The 27,601-nt window shown below is 41.2% G+C and overlaps 1 protein-coding gene across 5 annotated transcripts in view; it reads right to left on the bottom strand.

Moving 5' to 3' along the window:
* The window catches only part of LOC111871536 (pancreatic triacylglycerol lipase), a 92,267-nt gene that overhangs the window by 50,952 nt on the left and 13,714 nt on the right, over positions 1 to 27,601 (bottom strand). For 2 of the 5 annotated variants that reach the window (XM_023864705.2, XM_023864739.2), the window contains exon 2: positions 10,000 to 10,032. The exons of 2 other annotated variants lie outside the window; for them this stretch is intronic. The gene's annotated coding sequence lies outside the window, so the exon portion shown is untranslated. Of the gene's footprint in view, positions 1 to 9,999; positions 10,033 to 24,157; positions 24,175 to 27,601 lie in introns of those variants that run through there. One more of the 5 variants, XM_033754333.1, reaches the window with a different exon arrangement.

Genomic DNA, 27,601 nt, shown 5'->3' with positions numbered 1-27,601 from the left:
TTTTTTTTTTTTTTTGTCATTTGAGTAGGAAACTGGGTGGGCCCCAGAGCCAGCCTGGAAGCTGTGGAGAAGAGAAAGATCTCCTGTCTCTGTCGAGAATCCAACCTCGAATTCTCGGTTGTCCAGCCCGCAGCCTAGTCTCTATATCGACTGACCGGGTGTAGTCCATAGTTCCTGCTCGGAAAGGCACTTCAACACGCACACCTGAGTACAGATCTGCTGCAAGTCTCCCATTCGTGACACAAGGCATGACAGCCTCTTGCAGCCAGATTCACCAGCCACTGAAAGTATGTGACCAAGGTTCTGTGGTCTTTTGATTTTATTCTGACATTTAAACGATTAGTTGCGAGAATAAGTGAGGGACGTCTCAGACGATAATCTGCTATTTCCATGCCAAGGACAGTCACGTAACATCCAAGGAACGGCAATGCAATGTATGAAGAATGCACAGAATCAAGATGCGTCACCTTTCAGACAAAGGGAAACGTATTAAAGAGTCTACAACATTAACAAGTACTGTCACTCAAGAGATTCATTTCGATATATCTTAAGTTCGTTCTTCAATTTTTAAGACTGTATCAACAGCAATGAGAAAAATGAACTGTAAATAATGTAGAGGAATTGGTCGTGACCTAGTTCATGGTAATATACATGTAAAATTATGAAATGTACAAATAATAGACGTGTTCTTCAATTTATTTTTAAGAAAAGAAGATATAGGTAAATTAAAAAAGGAACTGGTATTGTGAAATTCCGGAGATGCCAAAATTTAAATAAACGGAATACTTAAGACTGTTTTGAGTCTTCCCTTATATCAAAGAAACGCTGAATTCTTATGTAACTGTTCGACGTTAATGATTTAGAAATAGAAGACTGACTCGTTACAGCTACTCCAGCCTGTTCTATAGACTTAAAAACAAAGAGTTCACCTTTCTATTTCATAACTTTATCTGCAAAATATTCTGTCCGCAACAGATATGTGCGTAGAAGCATTGAAAGCATAGGCCTACAAATCCCGCCGTGCCTGATGCGTCGTGAATGACGTAAAATTGTAATGCGAGGTTCGACAGTCAGACGTCACTTTTAATTTTAACTTAAGAAGTAAACTAATACTAAGATTACAGACTTGTGGAATGTGATGCCTTTTAGAGTGGTAAGAATTCGCAGACGATCCGGAGAAACTTGCTGTCTCCATTTTCGTGGTAGAGGAAATTTTCGAATTTTCGGACATTGGCTGTCCTGCCTTCCCAAAGAGGATATTACAATGTGAGATATCAAGTTCTCACGGCGGTGGTTATGAAGATTGATGTGATGCCGTATAGTCTGATAGTTAATTACCATTGTTCCCTCAAACGTGGTAAATACTTATCAGACCAAATGTTGTTATATTCGAGAAGGTTATTTCATACTAAATACCGCGATAACATCAAAGTTCATATGAATCATATTTATTTGTACATACACGTATTACCTGGGCAAGCTATAGTGACCCTAGCATTTCGCTGCTTTTCTGTCTCGAAGCATATCTAGGCTGATGGTATCAATTGTTTCTCACTCGTGACTGAATTCATCACACTGTCACGTGTTGGGTTCACGCAACAAATAACTTTACGTGGGTCTCGGATTTAGCGAATCTTTATTGGACACTCACACTTACACTCTTACACTAAATCTCGGCCAATACTAGACTGCTTTCGGCGGCGGCCTTCTGAAGACTGTATTCTTGCTATCTTCTTCTATATCGTATGGCGTCTAGGTTCCAACTGACTTGGTAAATGCCTTCAAACCTTTTTATAACCTCGGCCTCTGCTATGTAATGAACCCTCGTTATAACCGTGGAGACTCATCTCCGGGGAGATTCGGCGTTCTTTAACAGCTCACTGTTAGAATTACAATACCGCTATTGTTCCTTCATATGCAACGGTCTGTTCTAGCGTTTCCATGGAAGTAACCCTTCTAGATTCCAAACGTGTGACAATACTTTTCATTAGCGCTGCCTAATCCAAGTTATTGATCATTCATCGCTATGCAATCTGAAGTAACCAATCCTTCCGAATTCCTGACAGGTGTAAGAGTGCCTGTACTGAACTAGATACTTAACCAATGTATATCAACAGCCGATGACAATGTCGAGGGTCTAGACCTAGCAATCTCTTCAGTCACTCTAACAATGAGATAACAGCTTTAAACCCGCTTAGAGTGTTGCGTTAGGCATATAGGTCTTGTAAGAGGTCGATTCCTGTCCAAAGACACTACACCGAATATTCGTCACTCGAAGTTTGCTTCTTTTCTAGTTGCAGGAGTTGGGATAGGCTCAGTTCCCTAGTACTGTGGCTTTAAATTGTCCTATTATAACATCTGATGACAAATTAGTATGCAGCATTTGTGGAATAATAATTTGAAAGTGAAGACTGAAGTTCTCTGAGAGAAATCTGCTCCAGTGTTAACCTGGGATCCACAACTCGCATATGAAATGTACTGGCCTCCATTACGAGATGCCGGAGCTGTCTCACGGCCAGCTTAGATTCTTCCAACCAAATTCCGAGATATGGGTATAAACTTAGTTGACAACTGGCTATGATAAATTCCTAGCTGGCAAGACCTTATGGGTTCTGACGGCTGAATAGAAAATTCTGGTGAAGTTTAGATTGGCGGTGAATACAGAAAAATAGAATACACTGGCGAAATTTAGATTGACAGGGAATGCAGAAGTACTCGATAATGGACCTGACCCAGTACTATTTTATCCATCATAAATTCTGCATCCCCTCGTTAGTGTCTCCACCTTATCGTGGTGAGGGGTTTGAGTATGCCAAGGACCCTGAGAGCTATACCAGCGGTAGCATAGCTACTGGCAGGGCCTCCCTTGCTGGACAGGTCAAAGGGTAGGCATCAGACGAAGAGAGACACCAAAAACCAAAAACTGATGCCGGAAGCAGCGTCATCAGCAGCGACTTGAAGCACAGAACAAATGATGCTCGAGATGGTTCAAGTTCGTATAGCAACAGGCGTGACCAGAGTGGTTTGAACGGCTGTTGTACTGCGATGTGGAAAGCAAATGGAAAAACTACCACATTATCACTTTTCCTGGATAGTCTCTTTCCAAAAACAGAAGATCACATTAAGTGGAGGAACTGTTTTGGAAGAGACTGTGGACCTGTCATCTGACAGTTACTGAATCAATCAAATTCTGCATGGAGTGTTCTATAAGTAACTGGAAATTAATATATGTCATCAAAGCGCATGTAACTGGTTGAGAACCGCAGAAGTACTGTTTCTCAGCGGTGAAATGTCAGCTTGTCTCGTGCACGAAACTAAGAAAATTCCTTTTTCTCCTTTGAATGAAGGCCGCAGCATCAAAACCACTCATCTAACTTCAACATACGTAATGTAAGAGAGAATTTCATTTATTTTCATCGCATTTCCTCTGTGTTTTCTGAGAGGTTAAGAACAGAATATTTAAGTATTATTTTGATAAATTTCGAGTTTCTGTCCTTCTCTTTTTTTTTTCAAAATCTCTTCATTTCTCACCAATGTTATAACCAATACATATTAAATCTTTCACATAGGTGGTAAATAAAGCAATAGCAACATTTTTCGGGAGAACACAAGGGCCCTCCATTTTGTTATGTGCCAGACCTCTAGTGAGTACCTAACCAAAGCCCCTGAGACATGAGAGTTTGACGTTGGGTCTCATGGTTTCCTTCTGCCTTCAAGCAAATGGCGACACTGTTCCCAAATTACAAGTTTCCGCTGCTTGCTTCTCATGCATCCTTCCAGATCTAAATTCACCAGTATTAAACTACTTGCTCTGGAGGTCCTTAATTTATTTTTCCAAACTTGTTCTTCAAGATTACGCAAGTTGCAATTAATGGGGCAAAAATTCTGCGGTCATTATCTGCAATAAACCTAGACCTCTTCATAACCACAACTGTGAGAACTCACATTCTGCATAATCTACAATAGTTGAGAGAAAGTAACTCTCCAACGGGATTAATGAAAGGTTTCACAAACACTGAGGCTAGTGAGCACTGCTCAGTCTCTGAAGACGACATTCCAGACTGACGGCTCAGTATGTCTCCCCAGCTTTCTTTCTCTCTCTCTTTCATGCTTCAGAGAGTTCACGAGGAGTTAATCTCTTGATGATACGAAGGAAAAAGAAAAGTAGGAAGGAAGGAACGAAACTATATAAGAAAGTATGAAAGAAAGGAACGAAAAGAAACAAGAAAAAAATATAAGAATGAAAGTTAATATTTGAGTTTCGTAACCATAAGAGTTGTTGTGTTCACATCTCGTCAGCGGCATTACAGTACAGTGAAAACTCGCCACGCTGCGCTGACCTCCTGGAAGGTATGCATGCAACGAGTGCTCTGTCCGAACAACCTTAGCGTAACCATGGCCTTAGCTAGTAGCCACCTTTAAAATTACAGATTAATGACGACTTATCTATAATTTATTTTCGGTGCTTCGGGGAAGGACGTGACCTAGCCGAACGTAGGTTGTATCTCTCGTTTTGTAATTTCGTATTAGTGGGTCAGTAGTTTTAGCGGCCTGAAGAAAAAAACAGATCAATTATATCTTAGCCTGTAAGCAAGAATGATGCATAAGAATTGTGTCTTCTCACCGCGTTGTATCTCAGACACCTACCAATGGCAGCATTAAGAAAGTACATTTTTTCGGATACACAAAAAGACGTCTGACCTGTAATGGTCAGATCTATGAAGTTCAAGCACAGTAATAAAAACTGGACAAGTAAGGTTCAAGAACATTCATTTAAAGTTAATTAAATGTATAGTTAGATACAGAAATTATAAAAAATCAATTAATTTGCTTCCGAAGTAACAAAGAAAATGTCAAATCTGAATTACTTGTATTTGCAGAATGAGAATACTTGCGAGCATAACTAGAATGATCAAGTCAAGGTGGATGAGATGGACATAGCATGTAGCACGAATGTGGAGAAGAGGAATGCATATAGGATATTGGTGGGACAGCAAGAAGGAAAGAGACCACTGGGAAGACCAAGAAGTGGGCGGATAATATTAAAATGGATCTTACACAAATAGGATGGCACTGTATTACTTGGACTGATGTTGCTCAGGATAGGGACCAGCGGAGAGTTCTTGTGAACATGGGAATGAACCTTCGGGTTCCATAAAATTCTGGGAAGTTATTGAGTAGCTGCACAATTGACGGCTTCTCAAAAAAGGCTCAGCTCCACGAGTGAGTGATATAATTAGAAAAATTTAACTTGCTTCTGAAAATAAATAGAACTCCAAATTTCGGATGTTTTCAGTGCTCGCACTGTGGACAAACGTTCTGCTTTTCAGCGTACGTATAAATCTATCTACACTTAACTCAGTAGTCCAATGGGAAAGAACTCTGTTGGTGGACAATGATATCTTATATTATACTTTTTACGGGTGAGAAGGTGCTCCCAAACATGGAAAACATTTTAAGCCGAAGTAACATTGTGCTCTTTGGTTATAAAAACTCTGTACTTTTCCAAGTTACTTATTGGTGCCGTGTGAAATTAGTTGAAAACTACACCTAACACTTATCAAGTATTTTTCTTAGAGTTCTTATTTTTCAGCATGATTCTCATAGCGATGGTTATGGAGACTCATATCCTCTGCTATATAACGCCCTGTAGTCCGCTGAACTCAATCAATGTTTTGGAGGAACATGTTGCCTCCGTCTTCAGGATTAACTGGCTACACGGCGTTATATTATAGAACATAGGACTATTCTATTATATGTTGCACATTCTGAGATTGAAAGTGAAAATAAATTATTAAATTATGTGTAAATGTGGTTGTTTCTGCATTGGATGTATTGTGAAATTTCTTGTCGCGATGTTGTGTCGTGTTTTCATAATTGATGTTTCAAGTGGGAGTGATGTGCTCAGACTGGTTTGTGGTGTAGCGTATATGTGCAGCTATGCACTGCCATCTGCTGTTAAAGGCTGCAGCATTACATCATAAATATGATTTCTTGTATTATGCGTCTCTCATTTGTACGCTTTGTTTAGTGAAAGTTTATACATGAAATTTATTTAATGTATTCAAGAATTGGCCTTTAATTCCGCATTAAATATCCCTTGTGCATCCTCTCTTGTGTCATAAGCATGACCTGTATTCAAAACATATTTGGACGTATCTTAAGTTTTGTTTATTCGCTATGATAGCTTGTGGAGCTTCATAACTTGTACTCTTCTCCGAGTATAATTAGAATGATCAACTCAAGGAGGATGAGGTGGACAAGGCATGTAGCACGAATGGGGGAGACGAGGAATGCGTATAGGATATTGGTGGGAAAGCCAGAAGGAAAGAGACCAAAGGTAAGACCAAGGCGTATGTGGGTTGACAGTATTAAAATGGATCTTAGATATATAGGACGGGATGGTCTTGATTTGATTGATCTGGCTCAGGATACGGTCCAGTGGAGGGCTCTCGTGAACACGGTAATGAACCTTCGGGTTCCATAAAATGCTGCGAAATTCTTGAGTAGCTGCAGAATTGGCGGCTCCTCCAGAAAGGCTCAGCTCCAAGAGTAAGTAAGTAAGGACTGTCTTTTAGTCATTGCCTACTTTACTCCAGCTTTCTGCAAAAACTTTCGACCGTGATCAAGTGACGTACGACAATCTTGTGCCATAGAAAGTATAGAAATCGCAAGAGGAGAGCATGCAGTGACACTAGCATGGCATTAGTGAGTACTCTGATTCAGTCGCCTTCACCTTGGATGGCATTCTAGTGTGACAGAACGTCGCTATCAGAACCACTGGCCATGTTGGCCTCCTTGCTCTAGTATTTATATCTTACCAAGAGATTTACCACTGACCAAAATGTTATGCTACAGGAACACAGACGCAACTGTCATGGTAATATAAGGCAAAAAGCGACTTCCAAAATTAAAGCCATAAATCATCACATCCAGAAGACAATAATCTTCAAAGAGTTCAATGTTTCTGTGCAAAAATATAAGAAGCTAATAACGTTTTCTTTAGGTGTGAATGATCTCTTCATTTCAACATCTGCCTTAATAACTATAATACCCTAAGCAGTTTCCTCAGCCACAAGAAATTGAGGAATGTGGGACTCATTCCAAGCTTTTTGACAGTTGTCTGAAAATTCGTGGTCGTGTTCCTCGAAGCGTGTAATGTCAATTTTAAATTCGTGAGGCAAATTTCGATTCGTGACGAAATATTTTCTTATCCCATAGTTTCGTAACATGAATATAAAAGTGATGTGTTATACACTTGAGTCAGATCCCAACTAGTCTTACACATCTATCTTTCAATGCTTCCTTACTCACTGTAGCATGCATGCCCAAATTAGTATAAGCCCAACCATGCCCACTTTCACCTACGTAAGTAATTCCAAAATAACCTTAACCCCCCATCTCTGATGACAGTATTAACTATGTATTTTCTATGACTACATGATAGTACACTTAATCACAGAGGAATCTGGTTGAAATGGGACGTGGGTTACGCTGACGGCTTCCTTTATATTAAAGAAAAAATCTCGTCCTGGAAGAATACACTGAGGAGCAACATAAAGTTCATTCAAAAATATTAAAAGGGAGGCTGTTCAATGAGGAACGAGGAACGAGGAAACAAGTATTTGACGGAAAATATGCTGCTTTTAGCAAAATATATGTGATATGAAGGCATCACATCTCAGAAAAGAGTAATCTTTATATTTCGATACACATAAAATGTAATTGCATACTCTCCGTTCTGAAAGGTAGCAGATAAAGAATATATTTGCCATAAATGGAAAACAACGAAGATCTATCACTGACAAAGTATAGGCTTAAGCAGAAAATATTTTTTTTGTAACATGTTGTGTTATATAATCGAGATACAACAAAGTTTTCATGTCGACTGTTCCAGTACCTCGACAAAGTGGAATAAATTGACTGAAAGGGACTACACAGAGAGGAAGGAAGAGAGGGGAAAAGGAAGGAAAGAGAAAGTGGGATGTAAGAAAGAACTGAAGATGGGAAGAAAGAATAGAAGGAATGAAGGAAAGCGGGTGCTGTTAAGTAACCGCGTAATGTTTATACGGAACATCTATGTTTCACTTATAAAACCATGGGGCATATAATGTTCAATGCTTCGTATCCAGAAGGAAGTACAGTTACTTCTACCGAATGAAAACCTGTTTGAAACGATCCGAGTTCTCTAAAATTCTATCAAAGACTCCGCTGTAGGTTAAAAATGTACTTCAAATTCTGTACACATTCCGTTTACATTAAAATGAAAGTCATTTATTCAGAAAAAGATGATTTTCTTACGGGCGTCTCGCATTTCACGGATTGCCTTGTGTAAGACGCGATTGTTCCACGGAAATTGTTTACTTTGTCCCGAAGTTATGGCTGGATTAGAACGACTTGTGGCTGGACAGCTTGACGTCCAATTTAGACTGGGGCCACACGAGCGCACAAAATGCGTCTGTTGTAACGAAAGTCGTGTCGTTCGTTGTAGAAATAAACAAGAGAGGTGAATGCTGGACTTTCTTCTGGCTCAATTGCAGACAAAAACTACGCATCGAATTCTGCAACTGTGTGGTGTCCTCAGCAACGTCCGTCATAAAGTACGTTCATTACAACGGACGCTCGTGTCGCCCCAGTCCGAAAAATTGTATACAAAATAAAATAACTTATAAGTCGCCCTTCCTGCATATTACTGCTTCTAACTGCTTGTTCGCATCCTTAATTCAAGTTTTCCTTGGGTGCACTTGATTTGGAAACATGTACTCGTACAATAATAAAATTTAGTGATGAAGAACCTCGTAAAATCAAATTTCATAATAATACAGATTCAGCCGTCAATGCAACAATTTTTATTACTTTGGGTTATACTACATGTTTCGACCCTTAAATTGTCATCTTCGGGTGTTTCCAGTTACACATTATTAATTACTTAATTGTAACGCGAGAACCCTATATTCCTATTTACACATACAGGCCATAAAGCGGCTACACTCATGTTTATTTACACACTATTTCAGGATATTGACTTTTTTTTTTTCTTTTTTCCTTTGCACTACAGCCCCAGTGGGCCTAGGCCTACCTCCATGAACTTCTCCGTTCAATTCGGTCGGTTTCTCTAGATCTTACACATTCGGTAGGACTCCTTGGGCGGGTGATCAGCTCGTCGAAAGGCCTCTACCTGTACACAAACACAGAAAGACGCACACACACAAACTAAACATCCATGTCCTGAGTGGGATTGGAACCCACGATCCCGTTTTCCAAGCGAGCGAAGACAGTACATGCCTTAGACCGTTCGGCTACCGTGACCGGCGATATTAACTCATAGGAGACTAAATATTAGACTTAATTCTTTTTATTAAGCTTAAATTAGTTTTAGAACTGATTTAAAATTAATTTAAGAATTATTTTGAACTGATTTAAAATCATCAGCTATTGATCGGCTTCGTGTCTTGAGCCACAGTAGACCTCACACAGCCTTGTCAAATTCTTCTATTATTTGTTGTGCCACTTCAAAGCGCGGTTATTAACATACTTAAACTTCTCGACATTGGTCTTAACCGTATTTACACTTTCATTTCGTGACAGATATTCAGGTAAGTCGGGACTAATGGGTAAGATTGCTAATACCACAGAACAAAAAACAAACTCCGTGGTTTCAGTCCGCAAGCGAACTATGCCAACTGAGCGACCGCCTCTTGTCTGCGAAGTTAGTGCCAATTTTAGCGGAGAGAGGGTGTCGCGTGGTCAGCACAACGAATCCTAACGGCCGTTAATTTCGGTTTTATAGACCGGAACCGCTATACCATAAAATAGCTCTTCAATTATCCTCACGAGTTTGAGTGGATCCCGTTACAGACCCACTACTTTTCAGACAATCTGGTAGCGCCGGAAATCGAAACCGGACCTCTGGATCTGTAGCCAGGAACTCCGACCACTAGACCACAGAGGCGGTCCTGCTAATGTCATATAAACCTTGAATTACAAAGTGCATCCTACCTGCACAGAAGCAGAGAGACTGGAGTCACGGTCCTGAAACATAAGATCATCTATGTCAGCGAGGTATTCACGGCAGCTAGAATATTCTGCTCTGGGTTACGACATGTTGACTCCCGTAAGTTGTTACCAACGTTTAGGAGAAAGTTGCGACCTCAGTCTTCAATGTTGATGAAGATGGAGGCGGTATGTTCTTCTGATGAGTTGGAAACTAGCATACAAAAAAACACGTTGCCATAATCCAGAGCACCATAATCTAAATAAGGTAGAGTGTATAAGCAACAGCGTAATAATTTGGTATTTCCTCTCTATTATTGCTTCTAGATTTCCAGATTTATAAGATGACGGTATATCAAGGTCCCTTTACTTATCTTGAAACCTCCAGTACTTACACAGACATATTTCACGGCACAAAAGATATTTAAAATGCCTATACGATTTCTCTAAAATTTCAAATACTTAGCGAGCTATGATTGAGGTGCGCACAGAATAGCATGTAGGTCTTCATGAAAAGTTACCGTTACTTTTATCCGATTTTTAATCAGAATCAGAATTTATTAACAGACATTAGTAGAACTCCCCAATATTATATAACTTGGTGCATCCAAAACAAAGACATCGTAGCCTGAATAACTGGACCAGGATACCTAAGAACTTTATCATTAAGCAACGGTATCACGCTGTGAAATATATTCATCTTCCATTAAGGAGAAGTTTAACGACACGAACTAAACTGGCTCTAGATTAAATAAAATATTGGACACTGCTTTCATTCATTCATCAGTAATCTGTCAGGCGACAGGTCCACAATCTCTTCCAAAACAGTTCCTCCACTTGATGCGATCTAGAGCTTTCTCCTTCAAATGAAAATATCTTCTTCTGTTCCCAAGGTCATCCATCATCTTCTTACGTCTTCTTCCTCGTCTTCTTGTCACTTCTATCCGCCCCTCTATCTTTCCTTCAATAACTTCTTTTAGAAGGCAGTTTCTGCGTAAAACATGTCCAATCCAATTAGCCTTCCGTTTTCTTATTTCGTGTAGGATATTCTGTAACCGCTCACTTCCTTTGTGCCCTTTTCGTTGTGCGCCACTCCACCACCGCTCACTTCTTTGGGTTCTTTACTTTAATCAGTAGAGCTGGGTTCCTATCCCAGGGTCTTATAAGGGTCTGGCTCGGACAGGGCAGGAAGAACACTTCACTACAATCACCCACCTTTCGACGGTTGCACTTAGTAATCTTTTAATACCTTCCAACTTTCTGAATACAACTGAATTTCTTACTACTGTTGCTTTGTACTGTACTTATACTATTCTACGGAAGGGCCGTAGTGGTAAATTTAGTGTCCGACTTTGCCGAAAGTAGTGTCAAGACTCCCCGAGGTGGAATGCTCTCTCTCTGAATTCTGAGGTCCACGAACCCCAGACTCCAAGAGAAATCCTCTCCTCCACTTCTGCCAATGGTTAATTCTTCAAACTATGAGGTTCCCTAAATTTTGAATTCCCAATCATGTGGCTCTGCTATGTGATTCTGGCAGATGCTGACCTGACGCTAAGGATGACAGCCCCTTGATGCATTACGGTCAGGGTGTGAGGCTCCGGCCGTCCCACTTCTAAGTTATCGCTGTCCCAAGCTGTCAGCTCTCATTTTCTCAAAGCCTTTCCGAAGTTGCTGAAACTGCCAGAATTCCAGGAAAGTACCAGATGTTACTTCCTGTTCACATAGCAAAACTTGAACTATGTCTCTTCCGCGTGTAAGAGCTGGCTATCCGCCGGATCTCTTTGTTTGTAATATTGTTAATCTTAACTTAATACAAATTTAATTTTCACACAACACTCCTCCAGTCAGAATAAACGGTTACAATTCCTCTGTTCACTGACTCTAAATAACACTTCTTCATTTCTCACATAATCGGTCCAACTGATCTTCTCCATCCTTCTCCAACGCCACATTTCGAAGCTTTCCAGGTGTTTCTGATCTACTGCCCTAAGTGTTCAAGTTTCAGCCCCATACACTGCTTTGTAAATAGAGTAATTGTAATAATGTTTAGATATTTTAACAAATCGACGTACACCTTAGTATTAGTTAAGAGATATAATATTTGTGTCTATGACATGGTAAGAGTAGATTCGATATGTGTTGATAATACCCTTCCGAAGATGGTCTTCTTGACCGAAATATGTAAAGGCTCAAAAATTAAAAACAAAACTTTATCAAGTTGTTCTTCAGTTTTTGCATGCGAACAGACATATATGGTGAAGCTGCTAGGCGCATTTATGGAACATTTTATTATATATGAATCAGAAAACGGCAACTGACAAGTTCTGTACCTGAAGAGCATGTGACAGATTCCAGAAGGACATTTCTCCATCCGGGTTAATATTGAGCACACAGCAATAGCAGCGAGAACTTGGCTTAAGCGATTATGACCGCCTCCTTCCACATCCTTTCCAATTCATTATTCACTATCAATCAATCATTCGTGATATATATCCCTAATCTGAGACCCTGAGAGTGTCGTTAAATAAACTACAGAACAGACTACAAACAACGCAGAATCGCCTCGTAACCATTACCATTTCTATCAGCCTTGCAGCAGACGTGTGGGATGCACAGTTATACGACTTTCACTGCCTTCTTTCCTCAAGCATTTCTTCCTTTTTTTTTGTTTCGCTCAACCAATAAGGCGTAATCCTTATAGGGATAAGCTACCAGCTACAGTATTCGCCGAAATGTCAAAACCGTTATTTAATACACGTGACAGAACAACACGACTTTCTCTTATACCTAATCAATACGTGGAGTTGGGTTCGGGTGTTGACATAACGCAGCGCTCTTCCGGACAATTCTGGCTCTGGGACTTATGACGCAACAATTAACATCAACACATTGCATCACGGTACTGTCTCCCTAACACACACTTTCTTTTACGCATCACACCACAGAATTTCAATTGCAGGGTTTTCGTGTACAGACAACGTGCTGCGTGCATAACGTCATGTTCATCTCTGGAACGGGTAGTACGGGGACAGAAAATCTCTGTACATGGTAAGGTGGATCCCATTTCTTGTCTCGGCTAAACTTTCTTTTCTGTTATATCATTAAATGGTACCGTAAAAGTAAGGTAAATTTGTTCCTGTGCTTAACTAATTAAGCATTACACCATGAAGGACTATGGAGGAGAGGATGTATAGATCAACATTTTCTTGTCCTCTGCACTGGTTGGAGGCAAGTGGTCATCTTCACGTCCCGGCCGCTTTATTCCCGGAGAAAGAGCCCCAAGTACCGACTGAATAGGATGTTGAGTGAACCCCACAGCCGGTCTGGACTACGTGGAGAAGAGAAAATTCTTGAACCTACCGGGACTTGAACTCCGACCCCTCGGTTCGCCAGCCCGTAGCCAGTCGCCGTACTGACTGCTCTTGTCATGACTTACAAGCGGTACAGCACTTTCCTGTATTTAAATGTCTCTGTCGAGCTTCCCGGGATTAAGGGCCCATTGCCCGAGCCGGTTGAGGACCACGTTGTGGCCGCATGTGGTATAAGAATTGGTCCCAGACCGCGGTACCGTGGCCCCATCGATTTACTAAATCTGAATCGAATGAAAGAACATCTTGGAACCCCCACATGCTGCAAGATTGTGTTTCAATTTGTTCCATTAGTGAATCATGTGTGGGCCCATAAGATTTTCCCCTCATGCTGCACAGCATTGTTGGTGAGCCGTGCGGGGTCAGTGATTGCTAAAATAATAATAATAATAATAATAATAATAATAATAATGGCAATTAAAATTACGTTTTCTTCATGAAGAACGTTTAAAGATACAGATTCATAAGAAGATAAAAAATAGTAATAATGTAAATTTAATGTGTTATGTTACGAATACACAGATGAGCTATATTCGCATGTTGCTATCAGTTGTTTACAAAATGGATTATATAAAAGCAGCAAATAAGATGAATATTCAAATGCACAATAAGCCGTATATACAGAGCAAAAGTTGCAAAGAATTTATTGTATAGAAAGCGATCAATGCATGTGAGGCACCAACGCCGCCAGTAGCACACCACAAGTCCTTTGGAAGAATCAGATCCTCATGTGGCCCCGTGGATTTGAAAAGGACACGGGAGGGAAGGGTATCCCAGATGTTTTGTGGGGGTGCGCACTTAGACGAACATGCAGTCGTTACCCGGGAAAAAACCGCGTAAATTGTCGTGGAATTCCTCGCTGTCTAGTCAAATGCCGGAACATTGCCTGAAATTAGGCCCTGATCGCTTTCTTCCACTTTCCCCCAACGCATTGTTGGATAATCATTCAGTAATTCGGCGCAACCAGTCTGAACTACTGACAACGTTCCTCTGACTGACCACCTACCTACTGAACTCCATCTCGAGAACTTAAAGTTGCTCAGCTAGTCAAGGAATTCCTAGCATTTTATGGAACCGAAGGTTCATTCTTTTTCCTTGGCTCTACAGCCCCAGCGGGCCTAGGCCTACTTCCGTGAACTTCTCCGTTCACTTCGGTTTTTCTAGATCTTACACATTCGGTATGACTCCTTGGGCGGGTGATCAGCTCGTCGCAAGGCCTCTACCTGTACACAAACACAGAAAAACGCACACATACAAATTAACATCCAGGCCCTGAGTGGGATTCGAACCACGATCCCGGTTTCGAAGCGAGCGAAGACAGTACATGCCTTAGACAGCTCGGCTACCGTGACCGACACTAAAGGTTCATTACCGCATTTAAAACAGCATAGCACTGGTCCTTATCCTGAACCAGATGGATCAAATCCACAACTTTCCATCCTATTTACTTAGGATTCATTACGTTATTTTCCTTCCATCTATGCCCAATTATGCCTGGTGTTCTCTCTCCTTAAAGTTTTCAATCAAAATTTTGCATCTAATATTCTTTGCCGTTCGTGCTATATGTCCCGCTCATCTTACCATTTTTAATTGGATCATTCTAACAATATCTGTCTGCAAAGAATTCGTCCACATCATATGTTATTTTTAACTTTTCGTAATAAGCTGATTCTTACGGAGGGATTTTCGCCGGATTTGCTTAAATTCTAATGTTAAGTAATTGACATTTTCATACTACTCACAATATATCACGCTTAGAAACACAGATTTATTTTCCTGATCTTTTTTAATTCGCTTAGTGGTGATGGAGTCCAACTGGGTCCACTCGGCACGGCGTCCACTGATTGGCCTATTGTAGCCTGCCCCGGGTGATTATGATGATGGACAATTTGGTGGAATGAAGATTGGCAGAAGAAACCGAAGTACTCGGAGAAAGCCCGCCCTAGGGCCACTTTGTGCACCACAAGTCCCACTTGACCAGAGCCGGGATCGAACCCGGACCGCCGCGGTGGGAAGCCAGCGACTAACCGCTTGAACTATGGCGCGGCTCTTTTTCCAGATTTATGATCAATGGAAGAAAAATGCCCCGTTTACTGCCTGTCATTCGTCCAGGCAGCCAACTGATATTCATTATGACAGCTTCAGGCCGCGTTTGTTTTATTCCCGGGAAAAGAAACCCCAGTACCCATTAGATAAGGGGCAGGGTGGTCCCCAGAACAGATCTGGACGTTGCGGCGAAGATAAAGCTTCCCTTCTGCCGGAAATTGAACTCCATTCTCCGGTTTTTCTGCCCGTAGCCTCGTTACTATGCTGACTGAGCTACTTCGGGCCCGTGAGTGTGTGTGCATGTGTGCGCGCGTGTGTGTACAGAATGTTCCACGAACTTATAATTTCGGGAAGTTAATTCTACGGTCATTCTGAGTAAACACTTTTTCATCAACATGGTTCCCATTCTCAACGGTGACAGGTGTGGGCAAGAGAATATGGGATGATATGAGTATGACAAATGTGTTTATTGTAACAAGAAAGTACACTTAATGGCTGCACATGAATTTCTACAGCCCGCACTTTCACTGCTGTAACAAGTCTTCAGCATATCCGCCTCTAGTTTCGGTACATTTTCTCGCCCGTTTCACAGCAGTACAAGTACGGCAAAGAAGACTGTCCCGGCCACTTACGAATGAGGCTGTATCGATAATGTGATGAACTGGGTCCTCACGTATGTCCACCTTGCGTTCATGTACCTCCATCCAAGGAATCAAGTGGATTGAGGCTCGGTGATCGCGTTGGCCAATTCTATGAACACCCCCCTCCCCCCGTTCAATCCAGTGACTAGGAAAATGCTGCTCAGCGTGTCAACTGGTACATGAGGAAGTTCGTTATGCTCAAGTGCATTCGTGACCGTGTTGACAGAGAGCCATCTTCCAACACATCCGGCAGCTCGGTTCCAGATCCCCGCGTATATTGCACTTGTCAGCTGTCCTCCAAGGAGAATGGTCAAATGGTCTGACCCATCAGTCACACCACACCATACATCAATGGAAAATGAAACCTTGATTTCGCTTTCACAGCACCATGTGTATTCAAATCTGACCATAAATGCGACATCCTAGTGTTGTTTACCGGATCAAAGGTAAGCTGAGCATCGTTAGAAGAAAAGATCTATTGTTTGTGGGGCTGTGCAAGTAACCAGTCGCAGTGTTCCGATCACCTACCCAAGCCTCCAGTTTCGAGGTTTGAATATGTTAGGGATGGTACTGTTGTGTTGGGAACATCGAGTAGAGTGGTAGTTCATCGGGTGTCGATACATGGACTGCGATATAATTTTCTCGTCTTTCACATTTCGCCTCACAACACGTTCTGCTGGTGACGACACAATGAGAAACGTCCCTCTTTCTAGAAAATACTGATGGACAGTTCAAATTACAGGCCTATCGCGGAATCACCTGCGATATCACCCAGTAGCAGAAGGAGTATTTCGTTGCAAAACCCACATACAAAGTATATGCCTGAGTATTCTTCTTTACTAAATTCAAACGGTACATCTTTCATACAATTCCCACACCAATGTTACGAAACACAGGCTTGGGCCTACATTTCAGGGACACATGCATATTTCAACCGAAGCATGTTCTCTTTTACCCACAGTTTTGTAACTACTGAAAATCATACCCATATCGATATAACATTTCTCTCTCAGAATTACCTCAGGAATGACCTCCTTGTATGATATAAATTTGTGAAACACCTATATACGTCGTATGGGACACGCGGTAGCGTAGTTGGTTTAGGCAATATGCTACAAGAGGGAAGGCCGCGGGTTAAAATCCCGATAAGGTGAGGTTTTTCAATTGACTTAATCCTTCCAGCTGCATTATTGCCCTGGGGTCGACTTAGCCTCTAGCAGAAATGAGTATCAAGTAGGGCGACCGGCGCGTAAGGCTGACAACGTTAGCGCCATCTATAAGGTGATCGTCTAGAGAAAATGTGGGACCCTCAGCGTCTCAAAATGTATGGGCCTCCATGGACTGTTACAGGGATAGCTTGTATACGTCGCATACATAAGCCTATAACGTGTGCATAGGATGTTTATATACATATTTTTCCCTTGGCACTACAGCCCCAGTGAGCCTAGGCCTACCTCCATGAACTCCGTTCACTTCGGTTTTTCTAGATCTTACACATTCGGTAGGACTCCTTGGGCGGGTGATCAGCTCGTCGCAAGGCCTCTACCTGTACACAAACACAGAAAAACGCACACACACACAAACTAAACATCCATGCCCTGAGTGGGATTCGAACCCACGATCCCGGTTTCCAAGCGAGCTAAGAAAGTACATGCCTTAGACCGCTCGGCTACCGTGACCGGCTTATATACATATATCTGACCAAATTCTGTTCAATTGTTAGGCTTTATTAAGCCTTTGATTAAGTCACGGATTCGGGAGAAAATTTGGATATGCAGCTACATTCAGCGTTACTTGACCTTCAATTGTTTTATGGGGCTGCTTAAACTTACTAATCTACTTCAGTCCGCATTTAATTGTGTAGCAATCTCACTGAAAGTTCAACGAACAAAATCAAGCATATCTTGACCTTAATTCCTACAGCACAATTCCCGTTCTCCTTAGGCGCACGTGACATTCAGAACATTAGAAAAGAGCAACGCTTTTTCCGCACAGGGTCAAGGGCAGTTTCGACGCCTGTTCGCAATATCTGTAATATCATTCTACGAGTATGTGCAGTGCGGACTGAGGGAAAACTCTCGAAAAGGAAGGACTAAAATTCAGTTACTTAAAGGCAAAAAGTACCGCGTTTGAGCTCGGAACAAATTTTATGACAGGTTTTGCCCACCACCACACTACTTTTTTTTAATTCCGCTAGTGGGGGGTGGAGTCCAGTTGGGTCCACTTGGCACGGCGGCCACTGATTGGCCTATTGTACCTGCCCCGGGTGATTATGATGATGGAGAATTTGTTGGAATGAAAATTGACAGGGGAAACTGAAGTACTCGGAGAAAACCTGCCCCACTGCCACTATGTCTACCACAAATCCCACATGACCAGAGCCGGGATCGAACCAGGACCGCCGCGGTGGGAAGCCAGCGACTAACCGCTTGAGCTATGGCGCTGCCTTCACCACCACCCTAGCTTCTAGAAACGAGAAACCAGTTTACGTCCTAATAATAGGCCATAGAAAGACAGACCATAAAACGACAGACAAATGGATATAGCTTCTACACAAGGAGTTATTTTTATATTTTTGAAATATATTTAAGCCCAAAATTATATTTATTTTCGTATAGGCCATAACCGGATCATATTCATTCCTATAAAAATCGAAGTTTATGCAAAGACACTTAACGCCTAGACCTTATAAGCTTCGTAGAAAAATTGTAGCACGTTGATTTTGAGAAACAGACAATACACTGAATTAAACAGCTTGATAATCCCAGTGACCGCCCCTGTGATCTAGTGACCAGAATTCCTGCCTAGAGATCCAGAGGTCCCTGGTTCGTTTCCTGGCGTTACAAGATTTTCTGAGAAATAGTGGGTCCGGAACGGGGTACACTCAACCTCGTGAGGATAGCTGAGGAGATATTTCGAGGAAATAGCGCCTCTTGTCTAGAAAACCGAAATTGACGGCCGTGGTGATTCATTGCACTGACGACGCGACAGCCTCTATCCGCTAAAGTTGGCACTAACTTCACCGACAAGCGGCTGTCGTTCGGTCGGTATAGTTCACATGCGGACTGAAGCCAAGGATTTTTTTTATAATTTCAGTGAATATATTTTCACTATATCATGTTGCTGCTTCGGTTTACTCTAACTTCAGCTTTCGCGTCTAATCTGAATATAATCTGCAAACGTACAGCAATTAGTACAGCCTAGAGGACAGGCCTATTGACGTTATCTATGAAGCCAGCTCCTATCGATGTGTTTCTCCTATATACGTGTAGGTCATTAGTTAAATCCTATTATGCAGCATCCCGTTTTACTTTTAAATCGTTGTTAAAAGATGCATGAGTAGAAACCTGAGCACTGAAGATAAATAACGGTAATTAAAAGTGATCTTGCACGAAAGAACAAAGAATAGATTTGAGATTATGCATCTGAAACTCAAACAGGCTGCAGAAGTAAAGTTGCAGCGTTAAAATGTGAAAGTCGAACTCCGGCTTGCTGCTTCGGAACTTCTGTCCCTGGACCTTCTTAACACGTTCCTATGTTTATTTTATTTTGTGGTTTATGTAAAGACGCTCTCAATACCAAAGATTATACAACACTAAATAAGATGATATGTGAATGATAGATGTAAAAGGGCTATGGAAGAATGCCGTCACGGAATAATTTGAGGTACTATACGACTTTTTTTTGGAGGAACCTTTGAGGTCCACGAAAAACTTCAGTCGGGAAAATCGGTATCCTGTCTCTTCCGCTCGGGTTGTTCGTCTCTTTAATCAATCTTCCTCACTGAAAAACTCATGTACCTCCTGCTTTAACTTTTTATGAGCCCTGCACTTTGCCCGCAGGCTGTACTCAGGCTTATTTATTTCTCGGTATGAACAAGTATTATTTCTCTAAACACGCACTATGGGGGCGGGTTAGAGTATGTTCACCGTAGCTCTGCGAGTGGTAGAAAGTAACATCAATGGAATGCGATGCCTGGGTGTATAACTGGGCCACCCTGTCACAAACAAACTACGTGGCTTTAGTCCGCAAGCGAACTATACCGACCCAGCGACCGTCGCTTGTCGGCGAAGTTAGTGCCAACTTTAGCGGATAGAGAGTGTCGCGTGGTCAGCGCAACGAATCCCCACAGTCGTTAATTTCGGTTTTCAAGACTGAAGCCGCTATTTCCTTCAAACAGCTACTCAATTATCCTCACGAGGCTGAGTGTACCCCGTTCCAGACCCACTACTTCCCAGAAAATCTGGTAGCTCCGGTAATCAAACCCGGGACCTCTGGATCTGTAGCCAGAAACTCTGACCACTAAACCACAGAGGCTGTCAGCCACCCTGTCACAGGGGGACATAAATACAGAGACCTGACCCTCCAGGTTTGTGGTCGGATGTAAGACTAATGATCTTGCTCTGTAAAAATTTATTCTCACGAAATCCAAAGAAGTGATGGTCTACAAGGTAAAGTTGTCCCTGTGCTTAACTAATTAAGCACTACGTCATGAAGACGTATGGGGGAGTGGTTGTACATATCCACATTTTCTTGACTTCGGCACTAGTTGGTGAGTGGTCAGCTTCACGACCCAGTCGCTTTATCCCCGGGAAAGAGCCCCCGGTACCCTTTGGATAGGAGGTTGGGTGGACCCCCAGAGCCGGTCTGGACGATTGGAGAAGTGAAAATGCTTTACACTACCGGGACTCGAACTCCGACCCCTCGATCGTCCAGCCCGTAGCCAGTCGCCATATCAACTACTCTAGCCTACGCTAGACTACGCTATCCCAGCTCCATCCATACTTAGGCAAGTAATATTCCAGCAAGTAATATATATATATATATATATAGATTGACTATTTGATTGACTATTTCATCATCCACAGTAGTCACAATTAACAATGATATATATTCCAGCATCCTGTAGCACTGGTTAACGATTTAATTTTCAGGGGCAGTCTTGGATGTGCGACTACCTGTCGTGCTCTAGTTCATTGTTAATTGTGACTACTGTGGATGATGAAATAGTCAATCAAACCCTGCAAGCCATCATCCAGGATGTCACAAAATAGCACGTCATACAGAATACAGACCTCGAACACAACACAACCACTTTACATCATAATAAGACTCCGCATATGACCCAAGAAACCATGGAATACAGGAAACAAATTATCAGCCGAAAATTTAGTTCTATAAAATTAAAAAATAATATCGAGGGAGTTTTAACCAAATTTCAGAACAGTGAACTAGAAAAGGTAATAATGTGTATAGGAGTAAGAAACTGAAAAAACAGCAAAGGTCCAACAAAGTCTGTAGTGCCATAGATGTATTTACTGAAGCGAAATGAAATTAGAGGTCAAACACAAAAGACTGCTGGTTATAGGTTTCTTTTTATTTCTAGTGGGGTGGGACTAAGTCCCTTGTACTGCGGCCACTTCTGGCCTATTTTACCACCCCCAGATGATAGGTGAGGGTGATTGTGGAGCAATTGGTGGAATGAAGATTGGCAAGGGAAACCGAAATACTCGGAGAAAACCTGCCCCAGCGACACTTTGTCCACCACAAATCCCACTTAACCAGACCAGGGATCGAACCCGCCAGCGACTAACCGCTTGAGCTATGGCGCGACCTTGATTATAGATTCCACACTAGCTTCGCGAAACAATTTAGATCACCACCCGTAGCTCTATATTCAACTTCATAAAAATATTCATTCTCTATGCCTAATGTGCAAACTCAAACACAAAAAAGAAACTGGTCAGACTTTACAAGGTTGTTGAGAAGATGCAGCAGCCACAATGCAAAGGGGATTCTGAAATAGGTAAACTGCGTTCATTTCTTAGAATCTTACTACAAATATATGCATTGTTTTGTGATTAGACATTTACTTTCTTACTTCACAATTCTGTTTTAACATTAGTTCAATCTCTATACTAACGTGTATCCACCCTGTTTAACAACTATGGGCCCATCAATCCAAACCTAGTAAGTCTATTTATGTTGTCATTAGTGGGCGGGTCTGTAACTATTGAGGTTAGATATTCTCTAAAAACAAATTCAGTTAGAACAAAAATATATATGTAAATATTTTTCTTTTTTGCATTTCGCATGTATTTTTCCATAAATAAATTTCTAGTTCCTTTCCACTATATTTCCTCACTATCATTAAAGTTAAATACTCCGTGATATTAGTCCGCAAGTGAACCATACCGACCGAGCGCCCGCCGTTTGTCGGCGAAGATTTAGTGCCAACTTTTGCGGATAGAGGGTATAGCGTGGTCCGTGCAACGGATCCTCACGGCCGTTAATTTCGGTTTTCTAGACCGGAGCCGCTATTTCCTTGAAATAGCTCCCCATTTATCATTAAAGTCAAATGGGTTATCTAAACATAGATCTGCATAGATTCTGCAGCGTGGATATTCTCGTGTAAAGAGTAAATTACACTCTGACATAAGGGGATTCACTCTCTCTCTCTCTCTCTCTGATGTAAAGAACATCTACTCACACATGCATGATTATATGTGCCTCAGCTTTATGCCGCAAATGGAGCTCCTTGAAAACGTATTAACCGTATGCTTTATTATAAAAATAATAAATCAACACACACTTCACTGGTCTCCTCTTTTCTCGCTTCAAAAGCACTCTCGAAGGCTTTGCACGAACAATCACAGGCAAGCAGATTGTGTCTGTCACGATTTCCATGTTTTTGTTTTGATTTATATATTACTTCTCTGTATCAAGTCTTCTTACTTTCAAGTTCGCTCTCAAAAACGCTACTGTCATCGTCAGACATTTCTCAATGATGCAAATGACATCTAAAGCTGGCCTTGAGTCGATTCAAATAAATAAGAGAGTTAATGACTGCAGTTTTGCAAGTCATTAAGCAATGATATTGAAAAGGAAAAGTTTTAGGTAAAAGTAAAAGTGACTTAGCTGTATCCTTTGTGTAATCTTTTTGTTTTGAAGGCGTATTTTAAATTTGCAGGTACAACTGCAGTAGGAGAAAGCGCAAGGAGTCGTAATTGAGTAATTTGCGTTCCGATAAAGCAACAAGATAATCTTCAAATCTTTTGACAGTAGATGATTCATTATATAAAATTTTTAGGCATTGCCCACTGTATGAGGCAGGTCTCACTATTATTATAAAAAAGAGCTGTTCTTCTCCTGAATATGTTTGCTTCCGTTATCGATGTCGATATATAAAGCGTTAAGGAAGGGATGTCTCTCTACTTAGGAGTTCAATGTTAATTCGAGTTTGATCGCGATATATCTGGTTTCTTAGTAAAAGAATAGGAAAGGCAACTGAATAAACTTCTCCTTGTCCTTGACATTGGAACATTATTACAACATTACAAAATGAGCCCAAGGACTCGGCACTTTAATCGGCACCACGCGGATCATAAAAATGATCCGCTTGATGTCTGAATTACAGTGCCTTTTTTACGCAGAGAGCAATGGGGAAGAAAATTGGCTTGGACTCTAGCACACAAATGCAGTTGCAAAGTTCAGTTTTCTAGAGACTCCCTCCCCAAGAGGGACACCTTGTACCTTTACCAGTTCTTCCCTATGACTCGGCGTTTGAGGGAAAAATGGCGGGACAAAGGAATTTTGGTGATTATATATAAAGGTAAGGCTATCCCTGTAACAAGCCGAGGAGGTCCATAGGATTGTGCGACATAGAAGCTCCCACATTTTCTGGACAGTTGACTCATAGATAGCGGTGATGTTGTCAGCCTTACGCGCCGGCCGCCCTTTACCCCCACGAAGATACCTGGTACTCATTTCTGTTAGAGGCTGAATCGAACCCAGAGCCATATCAAGGCTGAAAGGATTAGGTCAATTGAAAAATCCAATCATTTCATCGGGAAAAGAACCCGCGACCTTCCGGCTTGTAGCCAGTGCCTCAACCAACTACGCTCTTGCGTGCCCCATGTATGTATGTATGTATGCACACACACACACACACACACACACACATATATATATATATATGTTAATCTTCGCGTGCAGAAAAATCTGCACTGCAATTTCCGGAAATATTCCTGTTACAGATCGTGCAATAATCTAGTGTAAAAGCTTCCGTTACCATGGCTGCTATAAAACAAACGAAATTTATGTACTCACTGCATTCCTGATCCCATTGTTTTCATGATAGCATTGTTGTTGGTCTCTATTATCGTCACGAAACAAATGCTTTTCTGACGGAGAAAGTAATGGTGAAATAAGATGGATTTGACATGAATATATGTATGTAGCAACAAAGCTAACAATATTTCCGAGGTTATCTCTCCATGGAAACATTTTTTATCTGTTCCATTCTTGAATGCGACGCTCCGTTTGAGAGAAACAGGATGGAACAGACGGATAGAGGAAATATGGTGATTATGTATCTAGATCCTGCTGGATTCAGATGTTCGGAAGACGAGTCCGACACTTTAATTACCTCCCTGCCCGCATTATAGGCACAGTTCCTGTATCACAACCGGTCCGGACTACGTCAGTATTCAAGAAATCGTCATAAAACTGAAAGTTCGCATCGAGAAAAAAAGTAAATGAATATTTCATGACTGCGCTACAATAAACAACAAAAGTTTTGTCTTATAAGGCTTAACGATACAAGTTCTCATAACAATGAGCAGTATTAGTAGTTATTGCTGCGTTGGTATGTAACTCCAAGCTAGCCAAGTGTCCTTCCGGAATGTTGTACGTATATTTTATTACTTCCGGCAGCACAACGAGAATACAGTGAATGGTTGCATCGTGATATAACGGAAGCAGTCATCATTGTTTTATTTATGTGGTACGTCTTGACTATAAACCTGGGAAGGACATATCCTTCGCTGTAGAACGTATGCAACTTTATGTTTGGATAACCTACGTGATTCACATGAAGAAGGAAACTGTGGGCAACGACAAAAAGCTATGGCTTCTCTCATGGCAATTTCGTACGAAAACTTCGTAGACTATACAAAACTTTTTTTTTCCTTGGCACTACAGCCCCAGTGGGCCTAGACCTACCTCCATGAACTTCTCCGTTCACTTCGGTATACAAAACATTTACCTACTCTAAAACAATTCCCTCTATAACAGAAATTGTTTCAAGGGGGTAATATACCTTAATAATTATGATACTTGCCTTTAAATGACAAAATAAATGTTCTTAACTGGCTTATTTTCACGTATGTGAGATTTTAGGTTCTAATGGCGGTAAATATCTCCCAGACTACATGGCGTCACACAGTCGAAGACAAAAATTTTCATGTAGGGTCTGAGGTTGTCACAGCATTGGTTAGGAAATGTTTCTATCTTCTTTGATATATCGTCGTGAAGTCCATTGGAAGTCAACCTACTTTCACGCTCGTTTCTTGCTCGAATTATTCTTCAACCCTGAAGATGGAGGAGATATGCTCCTCCGAAATTTCTGTTAACTTCAGTGGACTACTGGGCGTTATGTCCCAGAAGACAGAACTCATTTTAATAATCTTCGTGTATATGTAGTTTCTGTAATGTTCCTAAGATGAAAATAAATACACTGAAATGTAAAATTGAAGTAACGTTAAATTAACATTTATTTTAAAAAGAAACTAATTTTGAAAAGAGAGATCTCCCTTCAAATGGTTCTGTTAAAAGTTGGAGAAATTTTAATATCAGAATTAAATATAGATGTTACAGATCGAAGAAAATGCTTTGTGGCATCCTGTCCTCAGTATATAGATTTACTGATTTGGGTGAAGATCCTTATACCTTGAACTGGTGAGATTTATACAGCTCACGACGGTGCCTATGATGACTACTGTACCCTGGGATATGAGTTATCATTTTTCATGAAATTGCTGCCTCTTGTACCCTGAAGCTAGAGCAGCAGATCTATCCAAAAATTTCGTAAAAGCGACAAATTCCAGAAGACCGCAATCTTCGTAATCAACTGCCCTGAGAGCCTCAGATCTCTTCATAAAGTAAAAAAAGTAAAGCTATCCCTGTAAGAGGCCATGAAGGCCCATAGGGTTGTGAGACGTTGAGGGTCCCACATTATCTAGACAATCGGCTCAAAGATGGCGGTAAGGTTGTCAGCCTTACGTGCCGGCCGCGCTTTACTCCCCAGGAAAATTATTTAATTAATTCCTGGTACTCACTTCTGTCAGAGGCTGAGTAAACCCAGAGCCTAGTGCGGCTGGAAGGATTAGGTCAATTGCAAAAATTCAATGACCTCATCGGGACTTGAACCCGCGACCTTCCGGCTTGTAGCATAGTGCGTCAACCAACTACCTTCGTCGTTCTTGTAATATCCATTCATTCTCTCAACTGCTCTAATTCGGACTCCATGTTATGTACATTACTCAGTGAACCAACTCTGCTAATGTTATTACATTAACAGAACTTTCACTGCCATAGTTTCAAAGCTTTACTAACAAGATAAGCCTTGGTGGCTACCGTCTGCAAAAATGTCTAGTATGATTTCATTTCTATTTAATGATAATTTCTTGCTTTAAAATACAAATGACAGAATTTTTTTCTCTCTCTCTATTTCACAGCAGAATGAACCTTGATGCTGCAATTCAGCGTCCTTCAACTTGGTATTCCATAAAGCAAAAGGAAATAATTCTCAATTACACAATTACAATGACTCTACAAAGGTTAGTCACTTGTACTTCAAAGAGAAAATATGAAGACATCGCATTATGCTGAGTCATTGTGTGTTCAAGGTGTACCTGAGGAAAGGTGACAACTTGTGAGAATAGTCTTACTTATTCTACTTCTAAACCCCATTGTTGTAATGACTTAAACAGAAAATGAGGAAACTATTTATTACAAATCAATTCAAACATTTAGCACAGAACATTCTTTATTTTCCTTAACTGATCACAATATAATTTCCAAATTTATCTTTTAACGCAGAAATAAAAATTTAGTCTCGTGTCAGTTTCTGAAGAACACCCTGTCTCCGTATTCAGGGTTAAGAGTAAAGAGAACAGGCTAAAATATTTCACGTAGAAATTTCTTATTACGAAGATTCGAACCGAGAGCTTCTAATAAAGTTATTCAAGATGCTACTGGTAGTAGCTGTTTGGTGTGTTCATTTACATGTGTAGGGTCATTAGACATTCTTTACGTTAACCGAAACGATTTAAGTGACGTACTGTAAAAGATAGGGGCACGCGGTAACGTAGTTGGTTGAGGCACTATGCTACAAGCTGGAAGGTCGCGGGTTCAAGTCCCGATGAGGTCATTGGATTTCTTCAATTGACCTAATCCTTCCGGCCGCACTATGGTCATGGGGTTCACTCAGCCTCTAACAGAAATGAGTACCAGGAATTAATTAAATAATTATCCTGGAGTAAAGCGCGGCCGGCGCGTAAGGCTGACAACCTTTGAGCCGACTGTCTAGATAAGCGTTCCGCAACCTTTTTCTACTCGCGGCACACCATGAAGTATCCATGACTCAACACGGCACACCAAAATGTTATTCCCCTCAAAAATGCATGATAGCAGACAATTAACATAAATTCGTAACGTGATCAACTTAACTATAATATTGTGACGTGTTGCGCTATGGAGGACGCCCCCCCC

Source organism: Cryptotermes secundus, unplaced genomic scaffold, assembly GCF_002891405.2.
Source record: "Cryptotermes secundus unplaced genomic scaffold, Csec_1.0 scaffold152, whole genome shotgun sequence".
Taxonomy (NCBI): domain Eukaryota; kingdom Metazoa; phylum Arthropoda; class Insecta; order Blattodea; family Kalotermitidae; genus Cryptotermes; species Cryptotermes secundus.
The sequence above is the reverse complement of the archived record's forward strand: the minus strand, read 5'-3'. Positions and strand labels throughout refer to the sequence as shown.